Source organism: Arachis ipaensis, chromosome B05 (assembly GCF_000816755.2).
Source record: "Arachis ipaensis cultivar K30076 chromosome B05, Araip1.1, whole genome shotgun sequence".
NCBI lineage: Eukaryota > Viridiplantae > Streptophyta > Magnoliopsida > Fabales > Fabaceae > Arachis > Arachis ipaensis.
Window position 1 is genome coordinate 20,619,670 of NC_029789.2, and position 14,821 is coordinate 20,634,490.

A 14,821-nucleotide genomic window follows, 5' to 3' on the forward strand; every position below is an offset into this window, starting at 1 on the left:
TATGGATTCAAATTTAGCGGGATTTGGGTGTATTATTAGAGATTCTAAGGGAGATTGGATCTCGGGCTGCTCTGGAAGCATTCCCCCTTGGTCTATAATCAGATGTGAATTATTTGCTGCTTGGAGGGGGCTGGTTTTAGCTTGGGATTGCGGTTTGAGGGATATTATATGTGAAACAGATTGCCTTGACATTCTGCCCATCATGCATGAGCTTACAAGTGGGTATCCATCTGAAGTAACATATTTGGTTCACAAGATTCAGGAGCTTTTATCTCATCCTTGGCTTGTTCATGTTGAATGGGTGTCCCGAGAAGCAAATAGAGCTGCGGATTGAATGGCTAAATATGGTGCCAAGAGTAACTCTAATCATGTTATTTGGTCTGAGCCTGGTGTTGATCTCCAACGAATCATCCGCTCGGATTTAGAATAGTTTTTGCTTTGTTTCTTTCCTTGTTTAGTCACCAAAAAAATACTCTCACTCGCTGATCACCAATAAAAGCATTAAGCACTCCTCACCAAAATTCGTTATTGTGAACAACGAGGAGTAGCGGATCACACATTGACTTACATACTTTATCCATTCAACCAACACGGAAACAATAATAACTGAATTCCAAACACAATTTATCTAACTAAGCCTTACCATCTTAAATTTCAAATTATAAATTTCAAACAACATATGAGAATACTGACTGTGGTTGAAACCTGAAAGATGTAATTCTTCTCCAAATTGATTCACAACTTCAAATACAAATTCATGAAATTAGGACAAAATTCTCCAATCAAACAGCAAGCAGCACTCAATAACAAGGCAAAAATTAGGATAAATTACTAATGAAATCTATGAATCAAGAAGCAAATTCAATACAGAAATTGAGAGCGTCAAAATGTCTTACCAGAGACGAGGGAGAGGGTGGGCAGAGGTGGAACAACTACGACAAAGATAGTAGGCAGAGATGCTAAAAGACGAGTAAATCTCTATAATAGTCCCTGAGATTCGCGTGATTACCCAATGTAATCTTCAAGATCCCGATTTTTCCATTGTAGTCCTCCAGATAGAGCGTCCGAGTACTCATAGTGGTCCTTGGACATATTTCTGGTGATGAGTCATTACTGGAACGCTTATGTGGCATCGTTTTGCCATGTTGGATGACTCCAACAACTATCTGAGCTGGCTCATTTCCAATTTACACCCATATTGGTCTCTCCCACTATATTTAACCCTAAATCTCCAAATTTTGATAAACAGCTACAAACAATTCAGTTATATTTCGAAGTCTGCAGTTACCTAAAGAATCAATCATAATCCATTAACTAAGCTAAAGGAAAGAGGCACAATGCAGTGAAGAAATAAGCAACCTTGGCACCTTTCTACATTGGCACCCGAGTCGGGTGCTTAAAAGTCGACGGCATTGTAGCCTGAAAAAGAAGAAAAACTCATATTTTCATTAACTAAAGAGAGAAAAATCAGAAGTTTAATTAGACAAAGTTTATGGCAAGACATTATTAGTACCTGAATCTCTAGTGCCAAATTGTGGCCTTTGAAAGAAAATGCTACGATTCCAAGAGCATTCAAGGCAAGAAACAAAGATGCAGAAGATGATGGCGATGACAAAGGTTCATAAGAGATGGAGGGTGGCCTTTGTTGGCTCACAGATAGAACCCAAACCATGGTGGAGTAAGTGATTGCTTTCACAACACCTATGAGTGAGAGCCCTGCAATTGAATTGAGGTTTGGAAGCTGAGATAGGACAATGGATAGAGGAGTGAAAACCAGGTACCACTCCACTGTGGTTAAAGGATTTGAGGTACACGTTAGACCACAAACTATTTGGAAGAAGGGTTTCATGGTTTCCCCTCCTATAAGGATCAATGCAGTTGTAGTTCTTGCTGATAAATAAACAGTTGGGAAGAGAGCAAGCCACACTCCTAATCTTTCCCCTGAAAAAGCAAGGTTGAAACCTTTTCAAATCATGCAATGATAGTTTTAGAATTGTTATATGTGTATGAATCGTCTTCAATTAACTTGGTTTGAGTACCCAACATAGTTTTTGAGGATCAATTATGTGTAAAGCATTCTTGCATTGTTAATTATGCAACTACTTTACATAAGAATGTGATATAATAAATAAACTATATCAAATATACTCACCAAATGCTGCTTGAGTAAGGAGAATCTTCCAGAACCCATCAAGACTAGCAAAAAGGAGGTCTAAAACAACGAAGAGGTGTGATCCAAACCCAAAATCCCCACAAAAATTCCGAAAAACACCAAAAAGAATACTGAGCTGCTTCTCAGATCTCCTAGACGCAGATCTCTCAAAAAGTGAGCCTCGCAAGCATCATGACCCACATGTAAAGGCTCAAACTTGACAACAGAATCGAAACGAAAGCACCACTCACGAAGAAGTCAGAATTGGTATCGGAACCCAAGTAAGAGTGAAGGAAGAGGGAACAGAGGGTAACGAAGGAGACGATGAACGCAACACAGTATTAATCGATGTAGAGGTGGGATTGAAGGTGAGCATGGTCGAACTTGAGCCTGAAGATTTGGGTATTCTTCTCGTCAAAATTGAGCTTGTCTTTATTCTTGGGCCACTTTCTGAGGTCGGGAGCAGGGCCTTCGGGGGCGCTAGGACGGCGAATGGTAGCACAAAGGCCGTTGGACGTGGAGGGTTGGGCATCGGGGTGATGTAGGTTTGGAGAGCGTAGAGGAATAGAATTGAGAGCCTGAAGAATGTGATGAAGAACGCGAGGAAGAGGGAGAGCGAAGCGTGCAAGAGTGGGGCTTTGTACAATATCACCAACTGCGAGGGACCAATATGGGTATAGTGGGAGGGACCAGCGTGGCAAAACGATGCGACGTAAGCACTCTGATGATAACTCATCACCAGAAATATGACCAGCATGGCAAAACCACTATGAGTGCTCGGAGCTCTATCTGGAGGATTACAATGAAGAAATCGAGATCTTGAGGACTACATTGGGTAATCACACGAATCTCAGGAACTACTACGGGTTTTACTCGCTAAAAGACGAACGCGAGCAGAGATGCTGCCGTAGCGAAGGCGGTAGAGACACAAGCGACGGTGCATGAGTTAAGCGGAGTAACAACGTAGGAGGAGAGGTCAAATGGAGCAACGATGTCGGTGACGACGGAACTTCCTTCGATTACAGAGAAAGAAAAGGGAGAGAAACTTGCGAAGCCGTTGCAATAGCAACATCATCCTTCGTGCCACCTCAAGTCTCCACTGGAGCTCCCTTTGCGCCTCTCGCCGCGCCTTCCTTTTGGCTGCCGCCTCCTCAGGCACCGCAATTCTCCTCGCTGCCAAATCCGTCCTGAGGCACTGCTCCGCCGACCCTTGCCTACCAGAATCTGTCGATTTCACCTCATGGTTTTAGCTCTGCGCATTAGGGAAGACAAAATGATTTTAGGGAATGAAATATAGGAAATGACCCCAAGGGGTGAAATTGTCCTTAAAAACTTTTTTCTCTTGAAAGGACAATTTTAAAACCAAAATAGAGCTTAAGGACGAATACAAATACAAAAAAAGAAGTTAGGGACGAATTCGATTTTCAGATTAAATCTTAGGAATCAAAATTATACTTAACCCTAACAGTTATAATATTACTGATCGAAATAGTTGTTTGTAATTATTTAAATATGTACGTCATTTTTTTCGCTTTGCAATTTATACATCGATTTAAGTTGCAATGGAACTCATGGAGGAATTTCATATAGGAGTAACTCGACTTAAGAAGAAAAAATAGAAGCTTTAACTTGTTTATTATGCATTTCTAATATTGGGAGATCACCACTTTATCACATTTGGAAGTCCTATTTTAGACCTTGTTCTGGACAAGAATAATATGATGAGAATTCGATTAAATGAGAATAGTACATTACTAGCTCTATTAATAGGTAACAGATATGTCATTAAAATAAATAAAAAATTATTATCTCAAAAAGCTGTCAAATCATGACATCAAAACGTACCTTTAAGGTCGTAAATGCCTAACGATTATTCCATCAAAGGTATAATATAGGAAAACGGAAAACTCATGAGGAAAGAGATAATTCACACAATCATACTAAGTGCACAACTGACTTAAGATTCTTTGTATTATTATTTGCAAATTTAGCATATTGGACAAGTCAAGCATGGATATAAAATATGAAAGTAGATTGATATTTTTTTTTATAAATATTAATTACTATTTTGTTGGAAATTATTGGCAAATATATATATATTTAAAACGCTAACCGGATCTTTTAATATCTATTTTAATTAGAACTTTATTATTAGTTATTTTGTGTTCTTTTTAAAATTTTTCTATTATGCACAAATTTGTTTAATAATTTAAATGATTATTTATGCACAGAAAAAATTCTATAGTGAATTTTATAGTTTTTGTATTTTTAGTACAAAAATAACTTTTAGTTTTACCAAAAAGGCAACTCTTCTACTAGTTGCATATTTGGCTTTAAGCAATATTTTAATAAGTTATATATTCTGAATATTAGGCAACACTTCAACGGTTTGCAAATTTAAACTTATAAGCATGCATAAAAGGATTGCATTTTATAGCAAATAGGCAACTCATTTTATAGTGTCCGAAACGTGAGAGAAAAGACAACATAGCAAAAGTGTTGTCTTAAACACACCTCTGAAGCGTTGTTCTTTTTCAACCAAAGGCAGCACTAATTAGGTGTTGCTTACGAAAGCGTTGCTTTTGAATAAAAAAAGCATTGCCTGTAATCTAAGACAATGGCGATAAGGAGTTCAAAAACATTGCTTTAAGTACAAAAGTATTGCTACAGATCACAAGCAACCTTTTATCAACTTTTAGGGAAAAAAATTTAAATGTTATCTCAGTCTGAAAATATTGCAGTGCATGGAGTATGTAAAGAAGTGTTAGAAGTGCTAACTTCATGGCAATTTACATCAAGCCCTACATCATGAACTCATTTATGTGGTTCCAACAAGACCCTTTGCAAAGAGGGGGATGTATTTGTTAGGACTGTTTTCCCAAAGCACTGGGCAGGTAAAGTTCTTAATGGTGGCGATAGATTATTTCACAAAATGAATTGAAGCTATGCCATTATCAAGTATTACTTCAGTTCAATGTCGGAAATCTATCTGGCAAGAGGTGTTAACGAGGTTTAGAATTCTTGAGGTTATAGTAACAGATAATGAATCTCAGTTTACTGATTCCAAGTTTTGAGATTTCTTGAGTGGATTAGGAATTTGTCAAAGCTTTGTATGGGTAGCGCACCTCAAGCTAATGCGCAGACCGAAGCCACAAACAAAATAGTTTTGAAAGGATTAAAGAAGAGGCTGGACGACTTTTCGGGTTCATAGGTCGACAAATTATGGTCAATCCTATGGTCTTATTGTACTACACCTCAATCCTCCACTAGAGAAACTTTGTTTAGGTTTATTTATGGCGAAGAGGCAGTAATTCCCATGGAAATTGGTGAGCCCATCCCGAGATTGTTGCTCGGCAATTCGGGAAGGAGTTTGAATATTGACCTTATTGATGAAGTGAGGTCAGGAGCCAACCTAAAGTCAGGCCAAAGAACTTATAAGAAGGTGATCTAGTGTTAAGACAAGCCAACGCTAGATCCTCGGCGTATTAGAGAAAATTAGTTCTGACTTGAAAAGGATCTTTCAGAGTTAAGAAAAGTCTAGGCAAAATGGCATACAAATTAAAAAACCTTGATGGTTCTAAGATTCCGAAGACATGAAATGTTGTTCATCACAAAAGGTATTATTCTTAGGAAGGTTCTGATATTAGAATAAGGGCACACTTTTCCTATTAAATTAGGTTTTTAATGAGGCCTTCTTATTTTTGAAATGTGTATTCAGTAATGCAAGTTATTTGATGCTTTAATAATTAGCAATTATTTCATGCTTTATGGCCTATTTAATTCGCATAAGTGATAAAGCTAGGAACAATGGCTTAACAAGTAAATAAAAGCGCCTTTAGTATTAATATCGATATGACAATAAATGTGCGATTTAATATCGAAAAAATGGTAAAATAAAAAGCGCATTTAAAGGTGATAAAATTTAAATAACAGACTAATAAAGTCTTTGACAGAATTTTAAACAGTTAAATATCTTTCGAAAAAATGAGGAGTAAGTTGTCTATGAAGGCAAATCAAAATACTAAGTATAATAACTTAGGAAATCTCACAAAGGGGAATTACACTATGCCAACTATTTTCGCATCTATTACTTTTTAGAAAACACCGACTTTGGAGACGTCCAGGTCGGGGGGCTAAGAATTTAATTTGCTCGAGCATATTGTGTTCAACATAAAATACCCCATCCACTGTAGCGCGCTCAGCGTTCTTAACTAATGAGGTGAGCTCTTCGATTTGCTTCATGAGCTCAAAAACCTGCTTCTTAAGTTTCTCTTCCCTCGCGTCAGAAATATTTTTTGCCTCCTCCATTGATTCAATTTTAGTTTGAAGGGTTTTATTCTCTTATTTAAGAGTTGCCAAGGATTCATTTAAACTTTAAACCTGTGACTTCACCTCCTTTAGTTCTTTTTCTTGCCCTGAATATTTAGAGTGAAAGTTAACAACTTCTTTCTCAGCATCCCTAATATAGATGGCTGAGCAAAGTAACATCCTCTAAACATGGGGAAGGGTCTCCTCGAGGGGTAGTTTAGCCATTCCTGACTTAGCCTCATCTCATGAGGTATTCATTAATAAACACGAGAGCCTGAAATTCCTTCAACAAAATACAGCCAAAAGAAGTTAGGAAAAAATCCCAGTTGCCTCAACACGACCTTTTCCTTTTCTTCTGTTTCTTCTTTTTAGGAAAATTAGTGGGAGAGGGGTTATCTAAGTCATGAATCTCGGGGCTAGCTCCCTCGTTGAATCTTGGCGGCAGGAGAAGGTTACTCAATGTGGTTGAGGAAGAAACCTTGTCCCTACCACCTGAGTTGATCACGGCGTTAGCCTCAGAAGTGGCTAACCTCCTTTTCATGGCGATAATAGCTTATAAGCATCTAGACATGTCAACTGGCAAGAAAAGAAGAGGGAAAAGCTATAAAATAATGAAGCTAGAAGATAGTGATATAAGAATTATTAAAGAAAAAATAATGCATTAAACTAGTAATATAATTTACAAATGGCATTCCAAGCAACATGTTCGTCGGCCAAAATGTTCCTCAAACTTAAAGGTTGGTTGCACCATGACAATGCCCCAATAGGCTAGGTTTGGATTTCGGTTGTGGTGCTCATGGGGTTTTTAATGAAGATATGAACATATAAAGAAATAAAAGAACATGCAAAATTACAATAAATGAACTAATAAAGGAATTAAAAAACTAACTATGTAATATAGACAAGTAAGGTATAAAAAGGATTAATGTAAATGTGTATGAAATATTAAAGCATGAAAGGTATCTTGGCTTGGAATGAGCTATGGGTCCTTTTCTTGTTGGAACCACAACTATGACAATTAGAATTGACTAATCTCACTTGGTCAACCCTCATATCGGAGAGCAAGTTAAATGAGCATAAGTGTTCTTAACCCACAAATCCTAAATTGCTTGCTAATTACCTTAGCAACAAATTAGCGTTAGTGGGAACAAGAACAATTAACAATCCAAGAATTGACACTAAATGTTGGACATTCCCACTCTAGGAACCCAAGTACTCATTTTCCCCAAGCCAAGAGATAGAAAATTAGCCTAAAACCATGATTGACATTTTGTCAAACACTTGGTGGGTAAAAACACTAAACATGGGAAAAATGAGAAAATGCTTGAAACTAAAAGTAACAAATGATCTCAATCAACAATAATAACTCAAGCAAGCATGTAAAAATCACCAATCATCAAATTCATCAATAAGAAATTGAAATTGTAAAAGAGAAGCAAAATTGAACTATGACTTGAATTATAAGGAATGGTAAGAACAATGTAGCTATAAAGAGTAGTAACAAAGAGATACTTACAATGGAAGCTAGCAAAATCCAAGATCAAAAATGGAAATGGTACTTGAATGTAAAAACCCTAGTATAAACCCTAATGGAGACGATGAAAAACTTAGAGAAAAACTATACTAAAGCTTCCTACTACTACTCCTAAGCTACCCTAATGTTATTCTATGCTATGGTCTTCATTTTCCCTTCATTATGAGCTATTGGATTCAGAAATGGGCCTCCAAATCCACCAAAATCGCGAGTCACATGTAATTTTAATGAAGGCATGTGCAGACACCTGTGCGTACGACGTGTGCGCACACGAACACTCTGCCAAAATCTCTATTTGTGCGTACGCACAAGTAGCTGTGCGCACGCACACTAAGCGATGCTTGAAATGTTCACACGACGCGTACGATGCAGCTCACGCGTGCGCTTCGTTCTTCTTTGGTGCTTGTGCGTACGCACGCAGGTCTGTGCGTATGCACACATCGCTGTGCTCTTCTTCTTTGATTCTTCATGCTTCTTCCTCTTTGCATGCTCTTCTTCCATTCCCTCCTAGCCATTCCTACCTTATACATATGAAATCACTCACAAACAACATCAAGGCATAGAATGAAAGGCAAATGGGATAAAAATTTGATCAAATTAGGCATAAAAGAGCATGTTTTCATAATCAAGCACAAATTAAGAGGAAAGTTCAAAAGCATGCTAATTAAGGGAATAAGTACAAGTTTATATGATGGAATCCATTCAATTTCAAGCAAAAATCATCATCAAATATGGATTCATCAATTTCCCCACACTTAAACACTAGCATGTCCTCATGCTAAACACACTCAAAGGAGATAGATGAAAGGGAAAACAATTTATTCTATGTACTACCTAAATGCATGCAACTATTGTAACACCCTCACTACCAGAATGTCACGCTTCTGGCTGCGCCACTCTGATAGAAAGAAGTATTACAACTACTTTATATACTTAATATTAAAATAGGAGCTTGTGACACAACACTGTATCGCTGATTATCTTTGAAAACCGAAAATAAATACTTTATCTTAAAAAAAAACAAGCAGGCATAGATTCATATACAAGACTTTTTACATAATATCTTATAATGTAATATATATATAAAACATACAACTCATATCCCTCTTACAAAATTGTAATAACAAAGACGAGGGAAGAAAATAATCTAATTAATACAACAACATATAAAACCAAACGCAGTTTAACTCTTCTTAATGCTTCTTCATCCAGTTCCTGAAAAGGTAAAGTTGTAGGGGGTGAGAACCTAACCACATGGTTTCACCACGGCGTTTCAAAGTTGTCATAAGAAGATATTTAACAAGAAAACTGTTTTCAAGCTCAGTGATTATCATTGCCTTATGAATCCTTTAAAAACCAATAGATAATCGTTCAAAACCTTTTCAAAGAAACAATGTTTAATCTTTTAGAAATCCGAAACCTTTCCTTTCTTATAAGAAAATTTCAATCAGAAACCAACCACGCAATCAAACAACACAATCATTAATTCATCACCAAAATTTATTCTCAAATGTAGCACGCCAGGGCAAACACAGGCAAGGCAGACAAGGAAAGCACAAGTTTAGGTAGCAGTTACAGCAAATATTTCAAGTAGCAGTTAAGAACAGTTTAGCAATTAGGCAAAACAAAACAAGTTCAAACCCAAGCAAAGCATACAAATGTATATGATGCATGCCTGTCCTATGGCTGATGAGGCTCATCTGTCGGTTATCCAACCAACCCGACAAGTCTGAATTGAACTTAGACTGTCTCCCGACGTGCATCCCCAAGAGTCTATGTATAGCTTTTTCTCAAATAATCAATATTGCTCAATGGGGATTATATTCCCGGGAATTTATATAGTGCCCGGTCACACTTACGTCGTAGGGTCAACAGAGTATCGAGTTTTCAACCTGGTACACGTGATGGCAAGCCACGGTACTTTATCCAGGGAACTTCGTATCTCAGATAATTCAAAATCATAAGCCATGTGAATAATTCAAAGATCATATCTCAACATTCTTAATCGATATCTCAACATTCTCAACATCATCATCATTCATCAACTCAAATCTCAGTTCCAATTTCATTCAAAAACCATGTTTTAAAGTAAATTTTCATCATCCTTCTTTCCATTCCGTTCACTAACAATTCCAATTCAAGACATAATTCCTTCTTCTAAATAAATCAATCTTAAAACATATAGCGTTTAAAACCAAATCTTTTTAAATAATTACTTCAAACGAAACTTCCAATTTTATAAAATTTCGGCAGTATCTCCTCTAAAACTCAGACTTTGCCACCCTGTTCGGGTCCCATCCAAACATTTCTCAAACCTTTTCTCAACCATTTCCAAATCTCAAACATTTTCCAGAGTTGAACCAGTTTCAATATCAAATTATTTTCAAATCAAATCAATTCCAACAATAAAACTCTTTTTAAAATCAAATAAGCTTAAATATAAAATCATTTATAAAATCAGACCAACTCAAAATCAAACCGCTCCCAGAATCAATTTATTTTCATATCTCAAATTATTTCCAAAATCGATTCATTTACATCACTAAATAACTTCAAAACCAAGAAAAACCACATTTTATAATAATTAAGTAAATAACTTTTACAAACCAATTTCTCATCAACAACCGTACACCACTCAAGCAATCAAGCAATCAATAATTCAGATTAATGAACCATCACATCCATAGGACAAATATAATCACAGAAGTATATCTTTTTGCATCAATATCTATTTATAACAACTCTGTAATATAAAATAGATTTTAAGAAAAACTCCTACCTCGAAAGTTGAACCCATAAACTAAAGGCGTCACAAGAACCATTCCTCTATGCCCGAAACCAACTGCAGCTTCAATCGCAGGTCTGCTCACTTCCGCAATAGCAGAAACGGCTTTAATTGCAACAAGCAATCCCGATAACTCAATCCTAAAACATAAATATCACGAAAACCTTAATAACACATAACAGAAAACTAATGGCGAGGGTTCGCAATAAGATATACCTACAGTAAGAGAAAAAATGGAACAGCCGCAATCCCAAGTTGACCCGGCGGCAGCTCCGACAGTGGCCAGAAACTCCAATGGTCCAACAATAACCTTAACTTTGATATAAAATCATCGGAACTCAATCCTACAATACCAACAGCTCAGAGCCTCGAAGAACTTATATTGGAATATTGATATCAAAAGTTCTGGAAGTAAAAACGCTTACCAAGAAGGCAAAGGCTCGGCGGCGGCCTCCAGCAGCCAGAACGGCGGCGGTTCATGACGGTGACACGGCTCTGGCGGCGAGACAGCGGCAGAAGGTGTCTCCCTTTCCCGTCACGTTCTAACCCTTCATTCCATAACTCAGTTCGGCGATGAAGCAGACCCACGACGCTAATGGAGACACAGATCTGACGGCGACGGGATCCTCGGCGGTATCTTTTCTCTCTTCCCGCGAGCGTTCTTCCTTGGTGTGACTGCGCGGCGACTTGGCGACAAGGCTGGGTGCGACGGTGGTGCAGGAAACGACGACGACGATGGGTCCGGGTCGGTGATGGCGACAACTCGCGATGACAGGGACGCTCCTCCGTGACGGCATGAACAGAAGCAGCAGTGCGAGTCCTCCCTCTTCGCGTCTCTCTCTGTCCGATCTCTCTCCTCTGGCGTGGTGGCTGGCGCGACGGCAAGTTGGGCGGCAGTGAGGCGTAGCTGGCGGTGAGGGTTGGACGCGGTCTGGACGGCAATGGGACAAGGCACGCAGCGGGCTGGGCGCGACGGCGAGTTCTCCTCCCCTCTCTTCCCGTTCAGCTCTCTCTCAGACCTCCCTCTCTTCTCCTGTCGACAGTGGCGGCGACGACGGCAGTAACACCCACCGCGCCGCCTCTTTCTTTCTCCCCCTTCCTTTCTTCCCACGGCTTTTCTGATAAACCACTATTTTATAGTTTATATTGTGTTTAATTGTGTGGTTTTGTCATGATCCTTACCCACTTATTCATCAATTTAGCATGCATTTAGATTTCCTTCCTAAATTCAGTACATGTTTGAAAATTGCTTCCTAGAGACTTTAATTATTTAATTTTAATTCTCCTCTATTCCAGTCGATGCCGTGATCTGTGTGTCAAGTGTTTCAGGCTTTATAGGGCATGAATGAGATGGAGATTGGAGAGGAAGCTAGCAAAAATGGAAGGAACACAAGAATTTGAGGAGATAACCAGCGAGAAGTGACGCGGTCACATGGCTCACGCAACCGCGCGAAGGAGTGCAAATCGCAGTGACGCGACATGGCTTGCGCGGCCGCGCGGATTGGAAAAGCGCAAGCGACGCGGTAGCGTGGACGACGCGAACGCGTGGAGAGGAAAAAGCGCAAGCGACGCGTCCGCATGGATGACGCAATCGCGTGACATGCGCGATCTGCATAATCTGTAGAATTCGATGAGGGCGATTTTGGACCTTATTTCGGCCCAGTTTTTGGCCCGGAACAGCAGACTAGAGTCAGAGAATATGCAGAAACAACACAGACATTCACTTCAGTAGTTTTTAGATCTAGTTTTTCACTCTCTTAGGTTTTCTCTCTAGTTTTTAGAATTTGGATTTTCAATTGGTCTTAGCATTGGAACATTGAGAAGAGTTATTTCCTCATCAAGACTTCATCATTCTAGTTTGTTTTCTTAACTTGGTTTCATTCTTCCATGTTCTCATGTTTCTTCCGCCAAATGACACGTTCACTTCCTGATCCGCGCTTGCTAATATTCGATCCTGAAATTGAAAGAATAATTTCACGAATAAGGCGAGAACAGCGTAGGTTAGCCCGCTCTGAGGGCGGATTTGAAAGTGAATTTGAGGAAGAAACCAGCCCCCGTTCTACTGATTCGGTTGTTTTACGTGCAGAAAACATGGCAGCTAGAAGAGTTACCATTCAGGAGGAAGGAACTCCTGATTTTACAATGCAACCGTTTCAAGCGCATCATCCAGCGGTAGCTACGGATTTTGAAATAAAGACCGCACTGTTAAATTTGATGCCCAAGTTTCATGGCCTACCTGCTCAAGAGCCTATCAAGCACTTGAGAGATTTCCAGGCAGCCTGTTCTACTGTCAGGCGTGATGGCACTGATGAAACTTCAATTCTGCTGAAAGCTTTTCCGTTCTCTCTTGAGGGAAAAGCAAGAGAGTGGTACTACACTCAACCTATAGCAAATGTATCCAACTGGGATACACTCAGAAAGGAGTTTCTGGAGAAATTCTTCCCATCTGAAGTTACTGATAAACTGAGGAAGGATATCCCTACAATTGTTTAGGATGACAATGAGACTCTCTTCAAATACTGGGAGCGCTTCAATAATCTTCTGGAAGCATGCCCCCACCACATGATTGACAAGATCGTGCTACTCAGCTATATCACACAAGGTATGAGGCCCCAAGATAAGACCACATTGGAAAGTGCCAGCAATGGGTCTATGAAGAAGTACAAGACCACTGATGAAGCTTGGCAATTGATCAGTGATTTAGCTGAATCTACTCGGAACCACAGACAGAAGCAAGGCCGTTCAAGAGCCGTTGCAGAAGTATCTTCTGGCAGAGAGACTGCTGCTCTAAGTCAAAGCATCTGTGAGATGACCAACCTGCTGAAGCAAATGTAGTTGAATCAACAAGCTCATCAAACTCAACCGCAGCAAAACCAACAACTAATCCTACAAAGAATTTGCAGAATTTGTGCTGGTTACAGCCATTACACTGATGAATGCCCGTAGCTCCAACAAGAAGACAACATGGTGGCATCCACTCACAACTTCTATGACCGCCCCAACCAAGGGTACAATCAAAGTGGAAATAATAACCATGGATGGCAGGACAATTCAAACCAGAATTGGAGGGACAACAATAATAGGGGAGGCAGAGATAATCAGGAAAATTAGATGTGGAATAATAACAACAACAAGCAGCAAAATCAACCTTACCGAGCACCTCACCTGAGGCAAAACCAAGGACCACCAAACAATCAGCAGCAAACCTCTCAATTTACTCATTCTTCTATATCTTCTAATGAAGATTTATTACAAGCTTTTGAGAAAAGACAACTGGCCATGGAGAGTACCATCGTGAACACTATTAACGCCAGTCTGAATGGTCTCACCTCTACTCTGTAAGCTTTTATGACACATCTTGGTTCAGCACAAAATTCTAGTAACCAACATTCAAGCACCACTGGGGTCCGCTCTCAACCATTACCCAATCCAAAGGGAGGCATTAATGCCATCACCCTGAGGTCCGGAACCACACTGCAGGAGAGGAATCAGGAGGAACCAAGCTCACTAGAATACGCCTCAGCTGAAGAGGTGGTAGAAATAGAAGATGTTGAAGAGGAAGAGGATACACAGGACATAGCTGAAGAAGAGATAGCTCAACCACAGAAAGAAGCACAAAAAGGTGCAGGCACCACAGAAAACACTACTCCCATTCCATTTCCACAACTTGTAAGGAAGCCCAGGAAGCAGCTGGAACCTGATACTAAAATGGTAGAAATATTCAAAAAGGTTGAGGTAATTGTCCCCCTTTTTGATGTTATTCAGCAGGTACCTAAATATGCAAAGTTTCTAAAAGACTTATGTATCCATAAAGACAAGATTAATGAATTAGAAACTATTCCTTTAGGTAGTTCTATATCTGCTTTAATGGGAGGATTACCTGAAAAATGTAGTGATCCAGGTCCTTGCATAGTTAGTTGTACTATTGGTGGTGTAGTAATTTATGATTGCATGTGTGATTTAAGAGCATGTGTCAGTATAATGCCTTTGTCTATATATGATGTTTTAAGGCTCCCTCCCTTAAAAAGGTCGGCAGCTCGTT

At 39.2% G+C, this 14,821-nt stretch overlaps 1 pseudogene; it reads right to left on the bottom strand.

The window, feature by feature from the left end:
* Window positions 1,357–11,576, bottom strand: LOC110271947 (annotated as a pseudogene).